Consider the following 12,811-nt stretch of genomic DNA (forward strand, 5'->3'; position numbering starts at 1 on the left):
AAGGCTGAAGTCCGGGCCCAGGGGAGGTCGGGGGGATGTAGAGGAGAAAGAAAGAAGGCTGAAGTTCGGGCCCAGGGACGCTCGGGGGGGATGTAGAGGAGAAAGAAAGAAGGCTGAAGCCCGGGCCCAGGGACGCTCGGGGGGGAATGTAGAGGAGAAAGAAAGAAGGCTGAAGCCCGGGCCCAGGGGAGGTCGGGGGGGAATGTAGAGGAGAAAGAAAGAAGGCTGAAGCCCGGGCCCAGGGACGCTCGGGGGGATGTAGAGGAGAAAGAAAGAAGGCTGAAGCCCGGGCCCAGGGACGCTCGGGGGGATGTAGAGGAGAAAGAAAGAAGGCTGAAGCCCGGGCCCAGGGACGCTCGGGGGGATGTAGAGGAGAAAGAAAGAAGGCTGAAGCCCGGGCCCAGGGACGCTCGGGGTGATGTAGAGGAGAAAGAAAGAAGGCTGAAGCCCGGGCCCAGGGACGCTCGGGGGGATGTAGAGGAGAAAGAAAGAAGGCTGAAGTCCGGGCCCAGGGGAGGTCGGGGGGAATGTATAGGAGAAAGAAAGAAGGCTGAAGCCCGGACCCAGGGACGCTCGGGGGGATGTAGAGGAGAAAGAAAGAATGCTGAAGTCCGGGCCCAGGGGAGGTCGGGGGGATGTAGAGGAGAAAGAAAGAAGGCTGAAGTCCGGGCCCAGGGGAGGTCGGGGGGATGTAGAGGAGAAAGAAAGAAGGCTGAAGCCTGGGCCCAGGGACGCTCGGGGGGATGTAGAGGAGAAAGAAAGAAGGCTGAAGCCCGGGCCCAGGGACGCTCGGGGGGGATGTAGAGGAGAATGAAAGAAGGCTGAAGTCCGGGCCCAGGGGAGGTCGGGGGGATGTAGAGGAGAAAGAAAGAAGGCTGAAGTCCGGGCCCAGGGGAGGTCGGGGGGAATGTAGAGGAGAAAGAAAGAAGGCTGAAGTCCGGGCCCAGGGGAGGTCGGGGGGATGTAGAGGAGAAAGAAAGAAGGCTGAAGTCCGGGCCCTGGGGAGGTCGGGGGGATGTAGAGGAGAAAGAAAGAAGGCTGAAGCCCGGGCCCAGGGACGCTCGGGGGGATGTAGAGGAGAAAGAAAGAAGGCTGGAGCCCGGGCCCAGGGACGCTCAGGGGGATGTATAGGAGAAAGAAAGAAGGCTGAAGTCCGGGCCCAGGGGAGGTCGGGGGGATGTAGAGGAGAAAGAAAGAAGGCTGAAGCCCGGGCCCAGGGACGCTCGGGGGGATGTAGAGGAGAAAGAAAGAATGCTGAAGCCCGGGCCCAGGGACGCTCAGGGGGATGTAGAAGAGAAAGAAAGAAGGCTGAAGCCCGGGCCCAGGGACGCTCGGGGGGATGTAGGGGAGAAAGAAAGAAGGCTGAAGCCCGGGCCCAGGGACGCTCAGGGGGAATGTAGAGGAGAAAGAAATAAGATTTAAAGGAGTTGGGTGAAAGTTTTTGTTTTCTCCCCTTTAAAAAAAAAGAATAATTCAGATTAATGAAGGACAGGAGGGTGAAAGGGGGGGAGACGAGAAAAGAAAGAAAAACCAATAAGCCGCTAAAGGATGCGAAGAGCAGCGGTGAAGAAGGGAGGAAACGCGGGTTCGCCGCTGAATGAGAGAATGAGCAAAAGTGCTGACAAGGTGGCGGAAGCCGAACTGCAAGGCGGGGCCGCGCTACTTGCGGTGGAGAGGATGACCGAGGTGGTGGCGGTGGTGCTGGAAAAACAGTTTGCGAGGCACATGGAGGCTTTGAGGAAGGAGATGGCGATCGCACTGAAGTAATTGGTGGAGGAGGCAATCGGCCCGGTGAGGGTAACTGTGGCAAAAACATCGGCCGAGGTGAGAGAGCTGGGCGAGAAGATGAAGGAAGTGGAGGAGGCCGTGCCGCAGCACAGCGACCAGCTCAGCTCGATGGGGGACGAGCTGCGGAGGGTGGTGGACGTCAAGAGAGGACTCCGAGCAAAGCTCGAGGACTTGGAGAACCGCTCGAGGCGGCACAATCTGAGAATTGTGGGCTTGCCCGAAGGGACAGAGGGCCCAAGGCCAACAGAGTACTTTGTTAAGAAGTTGGCGGCGCTGATGGGGAGGGTGAGAACCTCTCCCGGTTTGAACTAGACCGAGCTCATCGGCCATTCAGGCCGAAGCCCAAAGTAAACGAGCCGCCAGGGGCAGTAATTATCTGCTTCCATAAGTTCTGCATGAAAGAGCCGGTGTTAATCTGGGAGAAGCAGACGCGCGAGGTGCAGCGGGATGGTGCTGCGGTTCGGATCTACCAGGACCTGACAGTGGAGTTGGCAAAAAGACGAGCGGCGTTTGGGCGAGTGAATGCGGCACTGTACAAGAAGGGGTGCGATTTGGTATGGTGTACCCGGCGAAGCTGAGGGTAACGTCAAATACTTTTATTTTGCGACAGGAGGCGGCTGAGGCGTTCGTCAGAGCAGAAGGCTTGGGACAGATGTGCGGAGCGGAACTGGAAGAGAGACTTTGGACTGTGTTTGAGCAGCTAGAAAACGTATAAATGCTACAACTTTATCTGTACTGATGTGTATTGTAATTTACTTCTCTTTGCATTGTTCCAGAGTTCAAGTTCATAGTGGGTTGATTGGCGTTCTGTGTTGCGATGGTTAAATGTTATGTTAGTGATTTGTTGGGGTTGGATTGTTGTTTTTGTTTTTTCTTTCTCTGGGACTGGGTGGGTGCGGCCGGTATACCTTGGCGGGGGGAGCCGCCCACGCTAGCTAACTAAAGTCAGCTAGTAGAGAGGAGGGCTGCGGACGCTGGAGCCTGGATAGCAGGTTTCAATGGGCCAACGAGGTGAGCGCGAGGGGCGGAAGGGATGGATGTTCGGAGATGTTGTTTCAAGGGGAAATGTAGGGGGATTCATGGGAGGGGGGGAAGGGGTTAGATGTTAACAATGGACAAGGACGGGTCAGGCTTATGGGGCAGGGCCCGGTGGTATGGTGATGGTGGATAAGAAAGGTGGGGGGTGGGGGTGAGAAACACCCAGTAAGTATAGTCACATGGACTGAGAGAGGGCTCGGAGGTCCGGTCAACAGGTCAAGGGTGCTTGCCCATCTTAAAAGTTTGAAAGCCGATGTGGCAATGCTGCAGGAGACTCATTTGAGGGTGAAGGACCAGGTGAGACTTAAAAATGCCTGGGTTAGCGAAGTGTTTCACTCTGGATTTGATGGAAGGGCTCGAGGGGTAGCGGTGCTGGTCAGCAAAAAGAGTACGCTTCCAGATGGAGAAGGTGGCGGCAGATCAGGGGGGAAGATATGTAATTGTGACAGGGGCGCTGGAGGGGAGGTTAGTGGCGCTGTTAAGTGTATACGGTCCCAATCAGGACGATGTGGGATTCGCGAAGAAGGTGTTTGAGGCTATTCCCGATTTAGACACACATGAGCTGATTGTGGGGACTGGAACTTGGTGCAGGGGCCAAGGTTGGACAGATCACGGCCGCGCTCGCTGGTCCCATCAGGGGGAGGGGGGGGCGAAGGCGCTGGCTAGGCTAGAACACAGAATATAGAACATAGAACAGTACAGCACCGAACAGGCCCTTCGGCCCGCGATGTTGTGCCGAGCATTGTCCGAAACCAAGATCAAGCTATCCCACTCCCTGTCATTCTGGTGTGCTCCATGTGCCTACCCAATAACCGCTTGAAAGTGTCCGACTCCACTATCACAGCAGGCAGTCCATTTCACACCCTAGCCACTCTCTGAGTATAGAATCTACCTCGGATATCTCTCCTACATCTCCCACCCTGAATCTTATAGTTATGCCCCCTTATAACAGCTACATCCGCCCGAGGAAATAATCTCTGAACATCCACTCTATCTATCCCCCTCATCATCTTATAAACCTCTATTAAGTCGCCTCTCATCATCCTCCGCTCTAAAGAGAAAAGCCCTAGCTCCCTCAACCTTTCCTCATGAGACCTATCCTGAAAACCAGGCAACATCCTGTTAAATCTCCTTTGCACCCTTTCCAATGCTTCCACATCCTTCCTTTCATGAGGGGACTAGAACTGCCCACAATACTCCAAATGTGGTCTCATCAGGTTGCAGCATAGTTGCAGCATAACCCTGCGGCTCTTAAACTCAAGCCCCCTGTTAATAAACGCTAACACACTATAAGCCTTCGCCACGGCTCCATCCACTTGAGTGGCAACCTCCAGAGATCTGTGGACATGAACCCCAAGATCTCTCGGTTCCTCCACATTCCTCATAACCCTGTAGTTGACCCATTAATCCGCAATCACATTTTTTCTACCAAAATGAATCAACTCGCACTTATCAGGGTTAAACTCCAAGTGATATTTTTCGTCCCAGCTCTGCATCCTATCAATGTCTCTTTGCAGCCTACAACAGGCCTCCACCTCATCCACTGCTCCACCAATCTTGGTGTCATGACAAATTTACTGACCCACCCTTCAGCCCCCTACTCAAGTCATTGATAAAAATCACAAATAGCAGAGGACCCAGCACTGATCCCTGTGGTACACCGCTGGTACCTGGTCTGCAGTCTGAAATTTTTCCATCCACCACCACTCTCTGTCTTCTCTGTGATAGCCAGTTACTTATCCAATTGGCCAAATTTCCCTCGAACCCACGCCTCCTTACTTTCTTCATAAGCCGACCATGGGGAACCTTATCAAACGCCTTACTGATATCCATGTGTACAACATCAACTGCTTTACCTTCATCGACACACACAGTTACCTCCTCAAATAATTCAAACAAATTGGTGAGGCAAGACTTACTCTTCACAAATCCGTGTTAACTATCGCGGATTAAGCTGCATCTTTCAAAATGGTCATATATCATATCCTTCAGGACCTTTTCCATTAACTTATCGACCACCGAAATAAAGCTTGCAGGCCTATAATTACCAGGGTAATTCCTATTCCCTTGCTTGAACAGAGGAACAATATTCGCCACTCTCCAATCCTGTAACAGCCTCCCCGAACAGGCGCCGAAATGTGGCGACTAGGGGCTTTTCACAGTAACTTCATTTGAAGCCTACTTGTGACACTAAGCGATTTTCATTTCATTCATTTTGTTTCATCCTCTGGCACTATCCCCGTGTACGATGAGGACCCAAAGGTCAAAGCCAAAGTCTCTGCAATCGCATCTCTTGCCTCCCAACGAATCCTTGGATATATCCCATCTAGCCCAGGGGACTTGTCGACCCTCAGGTTTTTCAAAATTGCTAATACATCCTTCCTCAGAACATCTACCTCCCCCAGCCTACCCGCCTGTATCACACTCATCCTCAAATACATGGCCCCTCTCCTTGGTGAACACTGAAGAAAAGTATTCATTCAACATCTCTCCTATTTCTTCTGACTCCAGGCACAAGTTCCCACTACTATCCTTGACCGGCCCTAACCTCACCCTGGTCATTCTTTCATTTCGCACATAAGAGTAGGCCTTTGGGTTTTCCTTGATCCGACCCGCCAAGTTCTTCTGAGCCCTTTTTTTAAGCTGATTCCTTGCTACGTTGAAACCCTCAAGCGACCCAAATGAACCTTGTTTTCACATACTTGCATACACTTCCTTTTTCCTCTTGACAAGACATTCAACCTCTTTTGTGAACCATGGTTCCCTCACAGGGCCATTTCCTCCCTGCCTGACAGGGACATACCTATCAAGGACACGCAGTGTTTGTTCCTTGAACAAGCTCCACTTTTCATTTGTGCCTTTCCCTGACACTTCTGTTCCCACCTTATGCTCCCTAATTCTTGCCTAATCGCATCATAATTACCCCTCCCCCAATTATAAATCTTGCCCTGCCGTATGGCCCTATCCCTCGTCATTGCAATAGCGAAAGACACCGAATTGTGTTCACTATCTCCAAAGTGCTCTCCCACAAACAAATCTAACTCCTGGCCCGGATCATTACCCAGTACCAACTCCAATGTGCCCCCCGCTCGTGTAGACCAATCCACATATTGTGCCAGGACACCCCCCTGCACACACTGTACAAAAACCGCCCCATCCGAACTGTTCGACCTATAGAGGTTCCAATCAATATTTGTAAAGTTAAAGTCACCCATGACAACTACCCTGAGACCTCCACACCTATCCATAATCTGTTTTGCAATTTCTTCTTCCACGTCTCTATTATTATTTGGGGGCCTATAGAAAACTCCTAGCAATGTGACCGCTCCTTTCCTATTTCTAACTTCGGCACATATTACCTCAGTCGGCAGATCCCCTTCAAACTGCCTTTCTGAGGCCGTGAAACTATCTTGATTAACTTTTTTTACCACCTTCCCTACTCTTACTGAAACATCTATATCCCGGAAGTTCCAACAACCATTCCTATCCCTGTTCTCACCATGTCTCTGTAATGGCCACAACATCGTAGTCCCGAGTACCAATCCACGCTCCAAGTTCACCTACCTTATTCCGGACGCTCCTTGCATTGAAGTAGACACACTTCAACCCACCTTTCTGTCTGCCAGTACACTCCTGCGACCTTGATACCCTCCTCAGTACCTCACTACTCTCGACACTGGCTTCTGGACTACAGCTCGTTTTCCCATCCCCCTGACAAATTAGTTTCAAACCCCAGAAGAGCCGTAGCAAATTTCCCTCCCAGGATATTGGTGCCCCCCTGGTTCAGGTGCAATCCGTCCTGTCTGTACAGGTCCCACATACCTCAGAATGTGCTCCAATTATCCACGTATCTGAAACCCTCCCTCCTACACCATCCCTGCAGCCCCGTGTTTATCTGAACTCTCTCCCTGTTCCTCACCTCACTCGCACGTGGCACCGGCAACACACCAGAGATGACGACATGGTTTGCCCTGGCTCTCAGCTTCCACCCTCGCTCCCTAAATTCCTGTTTTAAATTCCCGTCCCTTCTCTTACCTATGTCGTTGGTACCGATGTGTACCACGACTTGTGAATGTTCCCCCTCCCTCTTAAGGATTCTGAAAACACGGTCCGAGACGGACCCTGGCACCCGAGAGGCAACATACCATCCGCGAGTCTCTTTCGCTGCCACAGAACCGTCTCTCTGTCCCTCTAACTACCGAGTCCCCAATAACTATTGCTCTCCTGCTCTCCCTCCTTCCCTTCTGAGTACAGGGCTGGACTCATTGCTGGAGATCCGTTCACTGTGGCTTAACCCTGGTAGGTCGTCCCCCTCAACAGTATCCAAAGCGGTACACTTGTTACTGAGGGGAACGACCACAGGGGATCCCTGCACTGACTGCTTCCTCCCAGCCCCTCTCACCGTCACCCATCTATCTTTATTCTCCGGAGTAACTACATCCCTGAAGCTACTATCTATGACCACCTCTGCCTCCCGAATGTTCCGAAGTTCATCCAATTCATCTAATGGTGGAACTGGGAGGGGTGGACCCTTGGAGGTTCCTGCATCAAAGGGAACGGGAGTACTCGTTTTTCGCAGCAGTCCATAAGGTACACTCGCGGATCGACTTTTGTTTGTTGGGAAAGGTTTTGCTGGCTGGAGTAAAGGGGTCGGAATACTCTGTAATTACAGTGTCAGATCACGCTCCACATTGGGTGGATATGGTGCTAGAGAAGGGGGCAGCGCAGAGGCCGGGGTGGAAACTGGATTTGGGGCTTTTGGGGAACCAAGTGTTCTGTGAGAAAATTGATAAGGTAATTAAGGAATATGTAGATTTGAACTGTACGGATGAGGTGTCGAAAGCAGTTGCTGGGAGGCTCTAAAGGCGGTGGTGAGGGGTGAGCTAATTTCGTTTAAGACCAGGGTGAACAAAGAGGAGAGGTAGGAGCGGCAGAGGGTAATCGATGAGATGTTGGAGGTAGATAGGAGTTATGCAGAAGATGGGGACCCAGCGAAGCTGGAAAAGAGGAAGGAACTACAGGCGAGCTTCGACCGACTGTCCCCAGGAAGGCTGAGACGATCAAGGGGTGAAGTTTATAAACATGGAGGTATGTTAGCAGGTCAGCTCCGGAGGGAGGCAGTGGCAAGGGAAATTCTTCAGCTGAGGGAGAGGGCAGGGAAGTTGGCGGTGGCTCCGGAGCGGATTAACAAGGTTTTTGAGGAGTTTTATGAGAGATTGGACAAGTCAAAGCCACCCGGAGGAGACCGTGAGATGCCAGAATTTCTAGATGGTTTGGAGTACCCGAGGCTAGGGGAGGGGGGTAGGGCTACATTAGAGGGAGCAATAGTGGAGCAGATAAAGGATGCATTTGGGAGGATGCAGGCGGGGAAGGCCGGTTGGATTTCCGGGGGAACATTATAAAAAAATCAAGGATAAGTTGGCACCCCTGATGGTGGGGATGTTTGAGGAGGCGCTAGGGAAGGGGGTGCTGCCGCAAACCTTGGGGCAGGCGTCGATTTCACTGTTGCTAAAAAAAGATAAGGATCCGACGGAGTGTGGGTCGTATCGGCCCATATCACTTCTGAATGAGGACGCAAAAGTGTTGGCGAAGGTACTGGCGGGTAGGCTGGAGGTGTGCCTCCCGAAGGTGATAGGGGAGGATCAGACGGGGTTCGGGAGGCAGCTGTTTTCGAACATTAGGGGGATATTGAACGTCGTTATGGCACCGGCAGAGGGGAAGGAAACAGAGGTGGTTGTGGCATTGGACGCCGAGAAGGCGTTTGACCGGGTAGAATGGGGGTACCTGATGGCAGTTTGGGATTGGACCAAGGTTTGTGAACTGGGTTAAGCTATTATATAAGGAGCTGCACAAACAACATGTGCTCCAGATACTTGTCTCTCCACCGTGGGACGAGGCAGGGATGTCCTATGCCCCCCCTGCTGTTTGCACTTGCGAGTGGTCCGTTGGCCATCGCATTCAGATGTTCTGGAGCATGGAAAGGACTAGTGCGGTGGGGGGGGGGGGGGGGTAGAGCATAGGGTGTCCTGATATGCCGACGGCTTGCTTCTGTATGTGTCGGAACCGAGTGCGTCGATAGGAGGAATATTGGAGCTACTGCGAGTATTTAGGTCTTCCTCGGAGTACAAGCTGAACCTGGACAAGAGTGAGTATTTTGTGGTGTCTCGGCCGAGGGTGGGGACAGGGGCGGGGGCATGAGTGGGGGGGGGGCTGCCATTCCGTAGGATAGGGACTCACATTAGGTATCTGGGGTGCAGGTTGCCCGGGAGTGGGGGAAGCTTCGCAGGTACAACATCACTAGTTTGGTGGGGAGAGTGAAAGCGGATCTGGCAAGGTGGGATGGTCTCCCTCTGTCACTGGCAGGTTGGGTACAGGCGGTTAAAATGAACGTGTTGCCGCGATTTCTGTTTATTTTTAAATGCCTACCGATTTTCTGCCAAAGGCTTTTTTCAGACAGATTGAGGTAAGGATTACCTCGTTCATATGGGGAGGGAAGGTGGCCAGAGTGAGAAAGGTGCTGCTACAGAGGGGAAGGCAGGCAGGGGGTTTGGGTCTCCCGAACCTGACGTACTACTACTGGGCGGCGAATGTGGAGAAGGTGCTGAGCTGGGTCAGAGGGGTTGATTCCCAGTGGGTCAGGATGGAGGAGAGGTTGTGCAGGGAGTCGGGACTGAAAGCACTAGCAACAGCGCCACTCCCGATAGCTCCGGGGAAGTACTCAAGGAATCCGGTAACAATAGCTTCATTGAGAATTTGGAGGCAGTTTCGCCAACACTCGAGTTGGGGGCAGGGTCAAGGAGAATGTCGATTCGGGGAACCACAGATTTGAGCCGGGAAGGTGGAATGGAAATTTCCGGAAATGGGAAGAGAAGGGGATTAAGACGCTAAAATATTTGTTTCTTCGGGGTCGGTTTGCAGGATTGAGGGAGCTGGAAGCGAAGTATGGGCTGGAACAGGGAGAGATGTTGAGATACATGCAGGTTTGGGATTTTGCCAGGAAGGAGATACAGAGCTTCCCAGAGGAACCGGCCCCCACATTGCTGGAGGAGGTGCTGATGACAAGCGGACTGGAGAAGGGGCAGTGTCAGCAGTGGACGGAGCTATTTTGGAAGACGATAAGGCACCACTGGAAGGGATCAAAGCAAAGTGGGAGGAAGAGCTGGGAGAGGTTATAGATGAGGGGGTCTGGTGTGAGGTGCTCCGGAGAGTGAATGCCTCCACCTCATGTGCGAGGGTGGGGCTGATACAGCTGAAGGTGAAGAGCACACCTCACGAGGGCGAGGATGAGCCAATTCTTTGAAGGAGTTGTTTTAGTCCTGTCCAAAGCTTGAGGGTTACTGGAAGGCAGTTTTTAGGTAATTTCCAAGGCGGTGCGCGTGAAACTGAACCCAGGCCCCCGGGAGGCCATATTCGGGGTGTCGGATCAGCCAGGGCTGGAAACGGACGCAGAGGCAGATGTTGTAGCCTTCGCCTCGTGATCGCCCGGAGGCGGATCCTGTTGGGATGGAGAGCAGCCTCTCCGCCCTTTGCCATGGCGTGGCGGGGGGACCTGTTGGAATACTTAACTCTTGAGAAGGTTAAGTTTGAACTGAGGGGATGGATGGAGGGATTCTACAATTCATGGGCATTATTCATCATGCACTTTCAAGAACTGGATAACATCGAACATTAGTTGGGAGGGGGAGGGTTGGGGGGGGGGGGCTGTGTATGTTAAGGATGGGTAATCCGTGATTCCTTTTTGTCATTTGATTATGTAAACATGCGGGATGATGTTTGGGGGTTGGTGGGAGGATGGGATCGTTGTTACTGTCATGGGGATTGAAATTTATGTTGCTGTTAATCGTTTATTGTTGGTGGGTGTAAATTCGGGTGACAATGTGAAAAAGGAGGAGAATAAAAATATTTAAAAAAAAGAAATAATAGATCTGAGTAGCATGATGGATGTTAAACAATTTGATTTTCTAAAGGCCGTCAGTAAGATCCGACATAACAGACTGATGAGTAATCTCAGAGCCAGTGGAGTTCGGGGACACAGCAGCAGAATGTACACATACTGGCGACACACACAGAAAACAGGGAGAGGAGGTAAAGGGATTTAGGCTGATTGGTAGAAGGTGGGAAGTGGTGTTCCACAAGGATCAGCACTGGGATCACTCTCCTTCACCATTCCCATCAACAGTATGGGATCGGGAAGCAGAATGATAATGACACAATTTACAGACAGAATCAAATTGGGAGTGATAGTGAATACAGAGGAAGAATACAACTAATTACAGACACACATCATCATTAATTCTGAATTTGCAAAGCGGGTATTTCAATGGGAGATTAATGTTTCGACTGATCAGTGTCCGCTGCTGCATTCTGATCAGAACAATAAATCCCCCAATCACTCCTTGGAAAACTAGTGTGTGAATGGACTGGAGGGGTTTCTGGGTTCAGGTGAATTGATTCACAAATCGTGTGAAGCAGGAACACAGCTTAAAACACCCATAAAAATTGATCAATCATGTGTGTTCATTTCAGGATGAATAGAAATGAGAAAATATCACAAAACCTTTTGGAATGCTGCACTGCTGTGGGGTTTATGAAATATTAGAGTGTGGGCGATATCTGTTCCTGTTGGAGTAGATCAATAGAAAACAGAGATAGAGACATTTCACTTTGTACGATAAATATCAAACATCTTCAAAACTTTTCCTGTTTTCAACCTATTCCAAAGTTAAAACACAGAGAGAGAGCTCCACAGAATGGAGCGACCCCTCACCAATAACATACAGCATTTCTAAACAGAACCAACTAATTTCAGTCCAGTTACTGACCCACACACAGTACAATTGCACACGGACAGATAGTCCCAGTAATAGATAGATAATTGGATCAGATATTCCACTCTGGTGAGGGACCCACCCTCAGTGTGATTTTATTCTGACTCCCACTACACCTTCCTTCAGAGAGATTGCCTTCACTGAGATCCAATCTAACATTATACAAAATTCCATTCAATATAACAACTTTATTGATCAGAGATCCGTGAGTTACAAACAGGTGTATTGTTAGATGATGAAATGGATTCAAAACATAGACATTATGAACGAGATTTGAATTCAGTGAATTATATCGTTGACCAGGTGTCTGTGTAACAGTGAGCACGAGATCAGCGTTAAACATTTTCAGTCGCTGTTTAAAATCAGAGAGCCGATCACACACAGATTTACACACCTTCAAAGGTGATAGTCACTTACCAGGAACACCAACAATAGCAAGGATTGGGTAGAATATTTTCTCAGCAATTTCAATTGGATAAAGCATTTTCAGTGTGAAGTGATGTGTCCCTTCCTGCGATTGGCAATCTCTCTGTCTGAAACTCTGAGGTTATATATTCTCCAAGCTTTTAATTAATGCCCTGAGGAACCACCTCAGGGATATTGAGGTTGTGACATCGTTTCACTTATTTTTCAAAGATGTGAACAAACAGATTCCGATATTTGGTACAGTGAAAGAAAATATTATTTTTGTGAGTGAGTGACCTATTTCCAAACACTGGACTGTGTTGATCACATTGTTCAGCTAACATTAACAGAAAGGATGCTGTCCACTCAGACACCATCAGTCCCATCTCGACATCTCAGATTGTTTCAGTGATATCACTCACTCCACTGTAACCATTTAATGATTCAGTTCCAATTGTCAGTGTGTTTTTCTGGGTGGTTCCACTGCACTCTGGCCTGCAGCTGACTCTGTAACTGTGACCATTCAGTGATTCAGTTCCCATTGTCAGTGTGTTTCTCTGGGTGGTTCCACTGCACTCTGGGGTGTAGCTGCCTCTGGAACTGTGACCATTCAGTAATTCAATTCCAATTGTCAGAGTGTTTCTCTGGGTGGTTCCACTGCACTCTGGGGTGTAGCTGTCTCTGTAACTATGACCATTCAGTGATTCAGTTCCAATTGTCAATGTGTTTCTCTCGGTGGTTCCACTGCTCTC

The sequence above is a fragment of the Scyliorhinus torazame genome, chromosome 20 (genome assembly GCF_047496885.1).
Source record: "Scyliorhinus torazame isolate Kashiwa2021f chromosome 20, sScyTor2.1, whole genome shotgun sequence".
NCBI lineage: Eukaryota > Metazoa > Chordata > Chondrichthyes > Carcharhiniformes > Scyliorhinidae > Scyliorhinus > Scyliorhinus torazame.